At 47.2% G+C, this 12903-nt stretch overlaps 1 protein-coding gene across 1 annotated transcript in view; it reads left to right on the forward strand.

Annotated features, from left to right (window-relative positions):
* Nucleotides 1-12903, forward strand: part of dld (deltaD) — a 63177-nt gene that overhangs the window by 9958 nt on the left and 40316 nt on the right. The gene's annotated exons all lie outside the window — the stretch shown is intronic.

Consider the following 12903-nt stretch of genomic DNA (forward strand, 5'->3'; position numbering starts at 1 on the left):
TTTTGGTGTCCATACTTAAGAAAAGACATACTTGCTCTCGAGTCAGTACAAAGAAGGTTCACTCAGTTAATCCTGGGGATGAGGGGATCGACATATGAGGAGAGGTTGAGTAGATTGGGACTCTACTCATTGGAGTTCAGAAGAATGAGAGGCGATGTTGAATCTGTGTGTCCCAGTTATGCTTATTATAAATCACTGGACACAGACAACAAGAATAACTTTAACAGGTCTTTACTATTCGGAGGTCAGGGCTGAACTGCCCAGCAAATCACTACACAACGTTTATATACCGGTGTGGTCACCACCGGTATTACAGTATACAGCAGCCAAGAGAAAGTAGTACATCTCTTAAGGTAGTTCTCTTAAGGTGGAACAGGTTACATACACCACAATCCTCCCTTTTTAGCTTAACAGTGTATATCCCCATTTAACATAACATAATAACATATATATATATATATATATATATATATATATATATACAACTTCATGCAAAACAGTTCAAAGATTCAGTCTCTGAGGAGGCCTCCTGATCCGAGTTGGAGAACGCCTTTCAGGGGTCTCTGATTCTCGTTGCTGGGGTGACTCATCTAGTTGATCTCTTATGGATTGGACATCATCATCAGGTACATTCACTTCTGAGGTAGATGCTTCAGGTTCACTAACTTCTTCCACGGTTGTCTCTGCCGTAACCATGGGTTCGACCCTTGTTCTCGATTCTACCAGTTGGTCAGCATGACGTCGTATTACATTTTCACCAATATCTACCGTGTACATCAGGGGTCCTTGTCTGGCCCGAATTGTTCCAGATTGCCATTTCTCGTTTTTATAGTCCCGGGCTAACACTGGTTGTCCTATTTCGAAACTCCGAGTGGTCTTGTTATTTATATGCTGGAACTGTGTGTTTTCGACTTCCCTCCGCACATTTGGTTTTAACAAGTCCAACCTGGACCGCAACCTCCTGTTATAGAACATCATGGCAGGACTTTGGTTTGTCACTGCATGAGTGGCGTTTCGATATGCCAGTAGGAAATTGTCCACCTTGTGTTGTAGTGGAATCTGATCTTCGCTCATGGCCTTTATTGCTTTTTTGAACGTTTGTACAAATCTCTCGGCCAACCCGTTTGTAGCCGGATGATATGGGGCAGAGGTATAATGTTTCACCCCATTCTTCTTCATGAATTTCTGGAATTCTTCTGACACGAACTGCGGTCTGTTGTCTGAACATATTTGTTCTGGCAATCCATTTCTTGCAAATATCGTTCTTAGCACCGCGATCGTCTTTTCCGAGGCAGTGGTAGTCATCTTAATCACTTCTGGCCATTTAGAATGTGCGTCCACCGCAATTAAAAACATGGAGTCCATGAATGGACCAACAAAGTCAATATGTACACGTTGCCATGGGGTTGAAGGCCATTCCCATGGATGCAGCGGTGCAATCGGAGGTGCATTTTGCACTTTTTGGCACCCTGAGCAGCTTTTCGTCAGATCCTCTATCTGTTGGTCGATACCCGGCCACCACACATAAGCCCTAGCAAGGCTTTTCATCTTGACTCCCCCCCCCAGATGACCTTCATGCAGTTCCTTTAGAACTCTCTCTCTTAACTTAGGAGGAATAATCACCCTTGTTCCATACATCAATGTTCCTTGACAGACGGACAGCTGTTCTCGTCTTGCTGAGAATGCCGGTAACAGTGGATCACCATGTGCTGGCCATCCCTTCACTGTCAATTCGTAGACCCGGGACAGTGTCGGGTCGTTCCTGGTTTCTCTTTCAATACTTGCATTGGTGACTGGTAAACATTTGATGATGGTCGAGTGAAATAACTCAACAGGGTCAACCGTCGGTGCCTCCTCCGCTGTAGGTAGTGGCAGGCGCGACAGCCCATCAGCATTACCATGCTGCTTTGTACCTTTGAATTCAATCTGATATTGATGTGCCCCTAGGAAAAGGGACCATCTCTGGAGCCTCTGTGCTGTCATCACCGAAACACCCTTCTTAGGGTTAAAAATGGATACCAACGGCTGGTGGTCTGTCAGTAGCGTAAACTTTTGGCCCTGCAGGTAATGATTAAACTTCTTTACTCCCCACACAAGGCTGAGAGCCTCCCTATCTATCTGAGCATAGTTGCGCTCAGCGGAGGTCAATGATCTGGATGCGAACGCGACTGGCCTCTCCAAGCCATTTGGCAACTTGTGTGAGAGTACTGCCCCAATACCATATGGAGAAGCATCACAAGCCAAACGAATAGGCAGCGTTGGGTTGAAGTGAGCCAACACTTCCTCTGAGGTGATCAATGCCTTGCTTTTGCGAAAGGCCCTCTTACAGTCCTCGCTCCACTTCCATGGTACTCCCTTCTGCAAAAGAGCGTTCAGCGGGTGCAGCACCGTGGATAAATTTGGCAGAAACTTATGGTAATAGTTAATCAACCCTAGGAACGACCTCAACTGGGATACATTATCCGGAGCGGGAGCCTTCACAACAGCTTCGATCTTGTCAGGAGACTTATGAAGCCCCTCCTGGTCAATGACATGACCACAGTACGAGATCCGCTTCTGAAAGAACTCACATTTCTGGCGATTAACTCGAAGTCCATATTCTTTCAATCTGGTGAGCAGCAGTTCCAAATTTGCAAGGTGTTCCTCATCATCATCTCCTGTAATCAGAATATCGTCCAAGTAACATTGTGTGCCTGGAATTCCCTGTAATACCTGCTCCATGGCCCTCTGCCAAATTGCTGGAGCCGATGCCACTCCAAAAACCAGTCTATTATACCGATACAAGCCTCTATGCGTGTTGATCGTGAGATACTGGCGTGACTCTTCCTCAACTTCCATCTGTAAGTACGCCTGCGCCAGGTCTATCTTGGTGAAGTGTTTCCCGCCAGACAACGAAGCGAAGATATCCTCAATCCGCGGAAGCGGATATTGCACCGTGTGAAGCACCGGATTAACAGTGATCTTGAAATCTCCACAGATGCGAACCTTCCCCGGTTCCCCCGGCTTGTTGCTCGATGAACGCTTCATGACTGGAACAATGGGCGTGGCCCACTCACTCCAGTCCACCTTAGACAGTACTCCTGAACGTTCTAGCCCTTCCAGCTCAGCTTCCACAGCAGGTCGTATCGCATAAGGTCTGGCTTTGAAAAATTTCGGGTTTGCATGTTCTTCAACCTTGATGTTTGCCGTAATTCCTCTGTGTTCCCAGTCCCTGTTGGAACACCTCTTTAGCATCGTCCAATATTCTGGACAATCGTTTAGGTTTGACATCTTTTTTACCGGAATCTACCGTTAGTGCTTTTAAGGAATGCCAGTCCATATTTATTCTCCTGATCCACTCCCGTCCCAGTAGTGGTGGACCTCCCTCAGGTAGCACATATAAGTCCATTCCTCGGCTTTCTTTGCCCTTGTGGACCACCTTTACCTTTATCTTTCAGATGGGGTATACTCTTTGCCCCGTGTATGTTTTCAATACAATCTCCGTATCCCGTAGGGGAATATGTGGGAATAACCTTTTGTAATCTTGCTTATTCATGACTGTCAATGCCGATCCAGTGTCCAATTCCATCTTCACTTGGACTCCTGCTATTTGAAGTGTGACCCAGATAGTTTGGAGGTCTGCTTCATTACCCACATTGTGTACTCTTAGACAACCCAGTTCCTTACTGCTGGAGTCTGAATCTGACTTCTGTTCATCCGAACTGTTCTCTGTCACCTTGTGTACCTTTCTGCACTTTTCCTGCGGTGACTTTTTGTTGCTGGTCTTCTTTCCTGACCGGCATACTTTAGCTATGTGACCAAGCCTGCCACATTTTCTGCATTCCTGATTTTTGAACCAGCACTGGTTCTGATCGTGCGTTGTCTTTCCACAACGATAACACTTTACTGCACCCAAGGCCATTTGATTGGTGCTGAGTTCCGATGACCGTAGCTGCATTTCCGCAGTGCCTCTCGCTGCGGCTTCGTGCGATGCTGCAATAGTGACAGCTTTATCAAGCGTAAGATCATTCTACTCTAGCAGTCGCTTTTGTGTTCCTTCTTTTAACAATCCACACAAATTTATCTCTCAGCGCATCTGCTAGTCCTGTTCCAAACTGACAGTACTTTGATAGCCTACGCAGTTCAATTAAGAATTCAGCGTTGCTTTCTTCTTTCAGCTGCGTTCTTCTGTCAAATTTAAATCGTTCCGCTATCAGCAGCGGCGTGGGGTTTAAATGATTTTTCAGGACAGTAACAATATTCGCGAAAGTCTGATCCGCCGGTTTATCTGGTGATACAAGGTGCTTCAATAGCCCGTACGTCTTCGCACCCATTGAATTTAATAAGGTTAGTGCTTTCTTATCATCTGGTACCTCATTTGCTTTACAATAAACTTCCATGCGTTCTACATACGTGGCCCAATCTTCGACATCGCTATCAAAAGCATTGATGTTCCCATGTTTAGGCATCCTTGCAAGTTTCTTTAAATTTTCTTTTTCCCAAAATGGCGGCTTCCCGCGCTTGTCTTCTTCCCCCGCCTACTAAAATGGCGACTTCCCGCGCTTGGCGGTTTTTCCCGCGCTCGCCTTCTTCCCCCGCCGACTACAATGGCGGCTTCCCGCGTTTGCCTTCTTCCCCCGCTGGCTGCAATGGCGATTGCCGTGCTGCTGCCGTTCTCGCCTCCCCAGCGGTTCTCAATTCCCCGACGCTGCTTTTTGCTCCCCCGCGGTTCCCGTGGGCATTCACGCTTCCCCTGCTGTTGCGCCTCTCAGCCCCGCTTGCAGGCCGGTCCTTTACACCGGCTGCGGTTGAGTTCTCCGCGGTTCTCGTGGCCTTAACGCTGCCCCAGTCGCTGCGCCTCTCGGCCCCGATTGCAGCCCGGCCCTTTTCCTCCGTTTTCCCTCCCCTACTCCACAGCCAATGCGGCCGACTTTCTGCTCGTGTCGCTGATCGGCTTACCCACCACCGTGGTAGAAGGGATGATCACTGCCTGTCGCTGATGGAGGGCTTCGTGGTCAGAATTTTTATTTTTAACCCGGGTTCTCGATGCCTCCCGTGCAATGTGGTGCTCAGCAGGATGATGAGGGCGGATGCCTCTTCTCGACGCCCGTTCTGAGGACGAAGCTGCCTTGGATGTAAAACTGCCGCAGGGTAAGATCGGACTCGTCGCCACTGTTGAGTCTGTGTGTCCCAGTTATGCTTATTATAAATCACTGGACACAGACAACAAGAATAACTTTAACAGGTCTTTACTATTCGGAGGTCAGGGCTGAACTGCCCAGCAAATCACTACACAATGTTTATATACCGGTGTGGTCACCACCGGTATTACAGTATACAGCAGCCAAGAGAAAGTAGTACATCTCTTAAGGTGGAACAGGTTACATACACCACAGGCGATCTTATTGAAACATATAAGATTGTGAAGGGGTTGGATCGGGTGGATGCGGGGAGGATGTTCCCGATGATGAGTGAAACTAGAACTAGGGGGCATAGTCTTAGAATAAGGGGCTGCTCTTTCAAAACTGAGAAGTCATAGAGTTATACAGCACGGATAGAGGCCCTTCGGCCCATCGTGTCCGTGCCGGCCATCAAACCCTGTCTAATCTAATCCCATATTCCAGCATTTGGTCCGTAGCCTTGTATGTTATGGCATTTCAAGTGCTCATCCAAATGCTTCTTAAATGTTGTGAGGGTTCCTGCCTCCACAACCCTTTCAGGCAGTGAGTTCCAGACTCTGGGTGAAAAAGTTCTTTCTCAAATCCCCTCTAAACCTCCCGCCCTTTACCTTGAATCTATGCCCCCTAGTTATTGACCCTTCTACTAAGGGAAAAAGCTACTTAGTATCCATCCTATCTATGCCCCTCATAATTTTGTACACCTCAATCATGTCCCCCCTCAGCCTCCTCTGCTCCAAGGAAAACAAACCCAATCTGCCCAGTCTTTCTTTATAGCTGAAGCGCTCCAGCCCTGGTAACATCCTGGTGAATCTCCTCTGCACCCTCTCCAAAGCGATCACATCCTTCCTGTAGTGTGGCGACCAGAACTGCACACAGTATTCCAGCTGTGGCCTAACCAGTGTTTTATACAGCTCCATCATAACCTCCTTGCTCTTATATTCTATGCCTCGGCTAATGAAGGCAAGTATCCCATATGCCTTTTTTACCACCTTATCCACCTGTTCCGCCGCCTTCAGGGATCTGTGTACTTGCACGCCCAGATCCCTCTGCCCCTCCGTCTTGCCTAGGGTCTTACCATTCATTGTGTATTCCCTTGCCTTGTTAGTCCCCCCAAAGTGCATCACCTCGCACTTTTCCGGGTTAAATTCCATTTGCCACTGTTCCGCCCATCTGACCAACCCATCTATATCGTCCTGCAGACTGAGGCTACCCTCCTCGCTATTTACCACCCTACCAATTTTTGTATCATCCGCGAACTTACTGATCATACCTTTTACATTCATATCCAAGTCATTAATGTAGACCACAAACAGCAAGGGACCCAGCACCGATCCCTGTGGTACCCCACTGGCCACAGGCTTCCAGTCACAAAAACAACCTTCGACCATCACCCTCTGCCTTCTGCCACTAAGCCAGTTTTGTATCCAATGTGCCAAGGCACCCTGGATTCCATGGGCTCTTACCTTCTTGACCAGTCTCCTGTGCGGGACTTTATCGAAGGCCTTACTGAAATCCATGTATACCACATCCACTGCGTTACCCTCATCCACACACCTAGTCACCCCCTCAAAAAATTCAATCAAATTAGTCAGACATGATCTTCCCTTGACAAAGCCATGTTGACTATCCCTGATTAATCCTTGCCTCTCCAAGTGGAGACTAATTTTGTCCCTCAGAATTTTTTCCAATAATTTTCCTACCACTGATGTTAGGCTCACTGGCCTGTAGTTCCCCGGTTTTTCCCTACTTCCCTTCTTGAATAATGGTACTACATTAGCGGTTCTCCAGTCCTCTGGCACATCCCCTGTGGCCAGAGAGGTCCTGAATATATGTGTTAGAGCCCCCGCAATCTCTTCCCTTGCCTCACACAGCAGCCTGGGATACATTTCGTCCGGGCCTGGGGATTTATCCATTTTTAGGCCTGCTAAAACCGCCAATACCTCCTCCCTCTCGATGCTAATATGTTCGAGCATATCACAGTCCCCCCGCCCTATTTCTATGTCTACATCGTCCTCCTCCATAGTGAAAACAGATGCAAAAAATTCATTTAGAACCCCTCCTACATCTTCCGGCTCCACACACAGATTGCCACTTTTGTCCCTAATGGGCCCTATTTTTTCCCTAGTTATCCTCTTACCCTTAATATACTTATAAAACATCTTAGGATTTTCCTTTTATTTTGCCCGCCAGTGTTATTTCATGGCCCCTCCTTGATCTCCTGATTTCTTTTTTAAGTATCCCCCTGCACTTTTTGTACTCCTCTAGGGCTTCCTCCTTCTTTAGCCTTTTGTATCTGCCAAAAGCCCTCCTTTTTTTCCTAATCCATTCTCGTATATCCCCTGACATCCAAGGTTCCCTGTGGTTTTTGGAACCACCCTTGACCTTTACGGGAACATGTTGCCATTGTATGATCTCAATCTCCCTTCTGAAAGCCTCCCATTGCTCCGATGCGGATTTTCCTACAAGTAGCTGATCCCAGTCCATTTTGGCCAGATCCTGCCTTATCCTATTAAAATCGGCCTTCCCCCAATTTAGAACCTTTATTTCCGGCCCATCCCTGTCCTTTTCCATGACCACCTTAAATCTCACCATATTATGGTCACTGTCACCAAAGTTCTCACCTACTAGCACTTTTTCCACTTGGCCGGCCACATTCCCTAGAATTAGGTCCAGTACCGCCCCCTCTCTTGTAGGACTTTCTACATGCTGGCTCAAAAAGCTCTCCTGGATGCACTTTAAGAATTCTACACCCTCTGAGCCTTTCACACTTTGACTATCCCAGCTAATATTGGGGAAGTTGAAATCCCCCATTATTATTACCCTATTATTTGCACATTTCTCTGAGATTTACCTACATATCTGTTCCTCTATCTCCCCCTGACTGTTTGGCGGCCTATAGTACACTACCAGCAAAGTGCTTGCCCCCTTTTTGTTTTTAAGCTCCACCCATATGACCTCATTAGAGGAACCTGCTAATATATCATCCCTCCTTACTGCAGTAATTGACTCCTTAATTAATATTGCGACACCCCCTCCTCTTTTACCTCCCCCTCTGTCTCGCCTGAAGATTCTGTACCCCGGAATATTGAGCTGCCAGTCTTGCCCCTCCCTCAACCATGTCTCCGTGATAGCAACAATATCATACTCCCATGTGTTTATCAACACCTTCAGTTCATCCACCTTATTTGCAAGACTCCTTGCATTAAAATAGATGCCATCCAGCCTTGCCCTTATATATTTGCCCTGTCTACCAAGCTGACTTGTTTTTTTCTCTATAATTGGCAGCACATCACCCCCTATTTCAGCTCCCCTCTGTATCCCATCCCCCTGCCAAGTTAGTTTAAACCCCCCCCAATAGTGCTAGCAAACCTCCCCGCAAGGATATTTGTCCCGTTCTGGTTCAGGTGCAACCCGTCCGATTTGTACAAGTCCCAGCTTTCACAGAAGCAGGCCCAGTGATCCAGGAAACTAAAACCCTCCCTCCTACACCAACTCTTTAGCCACGCATTCATCTGCACTATCCTCCTATTCCTATACTCACTAGCACGTGGCACTGGGAGTAATCCAGAGATTACAACCTTTGAGGTCCTGCTCTTTAATCTGTTACCTAGCTCCCTAAATTCTTGATGCAGGACCTCATCCCCCTTCCTACGTATGTCGTTGGTCCCAATGTGGACCACGACCTCTGCCTGCTCACCCTCCCCCTTAAGAATGCCCTGTAGCCGCTCAGTGACATCCATGACCCTGGCCCCAGGGAGGCAACAAACCATCCTGGAGTCATGTTTGCGGCCACAGAAACGCCTATCTGTTCCCCTTACGATAGAATCCCCTACCACTATTGCTCTCCCACTCTTTTTCCTCCCTTCCTAAGCAGCAGAAGCGTCCCTGGTGCCAGGAAGCTGGCTGCTGCTGCCTTCCCCTGGTGAGTCATCCCCCTCAACAGTATCCAACTTGGTATACCTGTTTGAAAGGGGGATGTCCGCAGGGGTTCCCTGCACTTCCTGCCTGCCTCTGTTGCTCCGCCTGATGGTCACCCACTTTCTTTCTGCCTGTGCAGCCCTACCCTGAGGCGTGAATAACTCGCTAAACGTGCTATCCACGACCCTCTCAGCATCGCGCATGCTCCAAAATTCATCCACCCGCAGCTCGAGCGCCGCAATGCGGTCTACACGTAGCTGCAGCTGGATGCATTTCCCGCACACATGGTCGTCAGGGACACTGGCAGCGTCCCTGACATCCCACATGGAGCAAGAGGAGCAGAACACGGGTCTGAGCTCTCCTGCCATGACTTACACCTTTAATTAATTTTAAAATGTATTCAATACCCCAGTTACAGGTATACTCTAGGGCGCTTTATTTACCAACTGTCCCCACTACACCACAGAGACCCTAGAAATTTAACACCACAGAATTCAAGCTTGTATTGAAAAGAGAGAAATACTCACCCACCAATCACTTACCTGCTTCCTGCTGACGTCACACCCCGATTACTTTTTACCTCTCTCCTTCCCTCTGAGCTCGCAGACTAGAGTTTGGTATGCCTCTCCTGGCCCCGCTGCCGCCTTTTGTAGCTCGCCGCTGCCGCCGAGTCTCCCGCAGGTCCGCTGCTCCCGCTAGCTGCCGCCGCTGCTCTGAGGCCTCTCCTGGCCCTGCTGCCGCCTTTTGTAGCTCGCCGCCGAGGCGGAACTACTTCACTCAGAGGGTGGTAGGTCCATGGAATATGCTGCCCCAAAAAGCTGTAGAAGCTACATCATTACATAAATTTAAAACAGAAATAGACAGTTTCCTAGAAGTAAAGGGAATTAAGGGTTACGGGGAGCGGGCAGGAATTTGGACATGAGTCTAGGTTCGGATCGGTCATGGCCCTGTGGGTAGCGGAGCGGGCCCAGGGGCCGTGTAGCCTGATCCTGCTCCTATTTCGTGTGTCTAATTCTGTTAGATTCAGGAGATGGTTCTGTGATAGTAGCTTGGCGGTTAGGATCAGATCAGCCATGATCTTATTGAATGGTGGAGCAGGCGCGAGGGGCTGATTGGCCTACTCCTGCTCCTATTTCTTATGTTCTTATGAGCAGTTCTGGGCACCACACCTCAGGAAGGATATATTGGCCTTGGAGGGAGTGCAGTGTAGGTTTACCAGAATGATACCCGGACTCCAAGGGTTAAATTACGAGGAGAGATTACACAAACTAGGGGTGTGTTCCCTGGAATTTAAAAGATTAAGGGTCGATCTGATCGAAGTTTTCAGGATATTAAGGGGAACAGATAGGGTAGATAGAGAGAAACTATTTCCGCTGGTTGGGGAGTCTGGGACTGGGGGGCAGAGTCTAAAAATTAGAGCCAGACCTTTCAGGAGTGAAGTTAGGAAACACTTCGACACACACAGGGTGGTAGAAGTTTGGAAAACGCTTCGCAAACATCAGTTGATGCGAGATCAACTGTTAATTTTAAATCTGAGATTGATAGATTTGTTAACCAAAGGAATTAAAGGATATGGGGTAGATGGCGTTAGGTCACAGATCAGTCATGATCTCATTGAATGGCTCAAGGGGCTGAATGGCCTCCTCCTGTTCCTACATTTAATAGGAATTACACATGCACCGTGTTGTGGAAACACCACCAAATGTGTATTTACGTTGCTATCTAATGTCTGACCCACTCTTCCAATGGATCTGTGGTACATTTGAGTCCTGTGAAATATATAACCAGGAACTAGGTCTCCCGGGATGTTCCTCCTGGCTAGTTTAGGACCTGGAGGACAGTCTCTGATGTTTACCATAGTTCGACTGCGGCCTAAACGTGATAGTGCTGTGGTAAATCGGGAGCTTTGGTCACAATTCTAATAGTCTGGATGATTTAAAATCTTGGTATGGGGGACTTGTCATTGCTTTAAATGTTAGTTGTGGCTAGTTGTGTCCTCTGGCTGCGGAGAATGCTTTATTTTCTAGGGCGGTTCGGGAGGATTTAAACTAATTTGGCAGGGGGATGGGAACCTAGGTAGTGGAAAAGAGGGAAGTCATATGAAGTCAGAAATAGATGGTAGAAAGGTGAGAAGCAATAAGCAAAGGAGAGAAACACAAAGGGCCAAACTAATTCATAATGAGAGTGTGAAAAAAGCAAGCCTGAAGGCTTTGTATCTTAATGCTAGAAGCATTAGGAACAAGGTGGATGAATTAGTTGTGGAAATAGAGGTAAACAAGTATGATTTGATTGGGATTACAGAAACGTGGCTGCAGGGTGGGCAAGGCTGGGAACTTAACATCCAGGGATATACAATATTTAGGAAGGATCGGCAAAAAGGTAGGGGAGGTGGGGTAGCATTGCTGGTAAAGGAGGGGATTAATGCAATGGAAAGGAAGGATATTAACTCGGATGAAACGGAATCTGTATGGGTAGAAATGAGAAATAGCAAGGGGAGGAAAACGTTAGTGGGTGTGATATATAGGCCTCCAAATAGTAATATGGAGGTGAGGGAAGGCATAAAAAGGGAAATTAGAGAAGCGTGCGATAAGAGCACAGCTGTCATCATGGGTGACTTTAATTTACATATTGATTGGACTACCCAAATTAGTAAAAATTCTGAGGAGCAGGAATTCCTGGAATGTTTTCGGGACGGTTATCTGGACCAATATGTCGAGGAGCCGACTCGAGATCAGGCCATTTTAGACTGGGTATTGTGCAATGAGAAGGGACTTATCAACAATCTTCTTGTACGAGGCCCCTTGGGTCAGAGCGATCATAATATGATCGAGCTCTCAGTCGAGATGGAGAGTGAGGAAATTGAATCAGAGACTAAGGTCCAGAACTTAAATAAAGGGAATTACGAGGGTATGAGACGGGAATTGGGTAAGATTGATTGGGTGGTGTTTCTGGGGGGATTGACAGTGGATAGACAATGGCAAGCATTCAAAGATAGAATGGAAGAATTCCAGAACATGTTTATACCGGTTTGGCATAAAAATAAACCTAAAAAGGTGGCTCAACCGTGGATAACGAGGGAAATTAGGGACAGCATAAAATCAAAAAAAAGGGCATATCAACTGGCAAAAAAAAGCACCAGACCGGAAGATTGGGGGCAGTACAGGATACAGCAAAAGAGGACAAAGGGATTAATCAGGAAGGGGAAAATAGAATACGAAAGTAAACTTGCAGCAAACATAAAGACAGACTGCAAAAGCTTTTATCGGTATATCAGGAGGAAAAGACTGGTAAAATCCCAAGTCGGTCCCTTGCAGTCCGATTCGGGAGAATATATAATGGAGAATAAGGAAATGGCAGACCAATTAAACTCATACTTTGGTTCTGTATTCACAAAGGAGGACACAAATAACCTCCCAGGAATATCGGCAAACATAGGGACTAATGAGAGGGAGGAGCTGACAGAAATTAGTATCTCTAGGGATATGGTGTTGGGTAAGTTGAGGGGACTGAAGGCCGACAAATCCCCGGGGCCTGATAAACTACATCCTAGGGTACTTAAGGAGGTGGCCCTGGAGATAGCAGATGCTCTAAGGATCATCTTCCGGAACTCCATTGACTCGGGAACAGTACCCGTGGATTGGAGGGTAGCTAATGTTACCCCAATATTTAAAAAGGGGGGTAGAGAGAAAGCAGGGAATTATAGACCAGTAAGCCTTACATCGGTTGTGGGCAAAATGCTAGAGTCCATTATTAAGGATAAAATAGCGGAGCACTTGACAAATGGGGAAAGGATCGGACAGAGTCAACATGGATTTACAAAGGGTAA

Source organism: Somniosus microcephalus, chromosome 17 (assembly GCF_052327205.1).
Source record: "Somniosus microcephalus isolate GS21.2 chromosome 17, FLI_Smic_1.0, whole genome shotgun sequence".
NCBI lineage: Eukaryota > Metazoa > Chordata > Chondrichthyes > Squaliformes > Somniosidae > Somniosus > Somniosus microcephalus.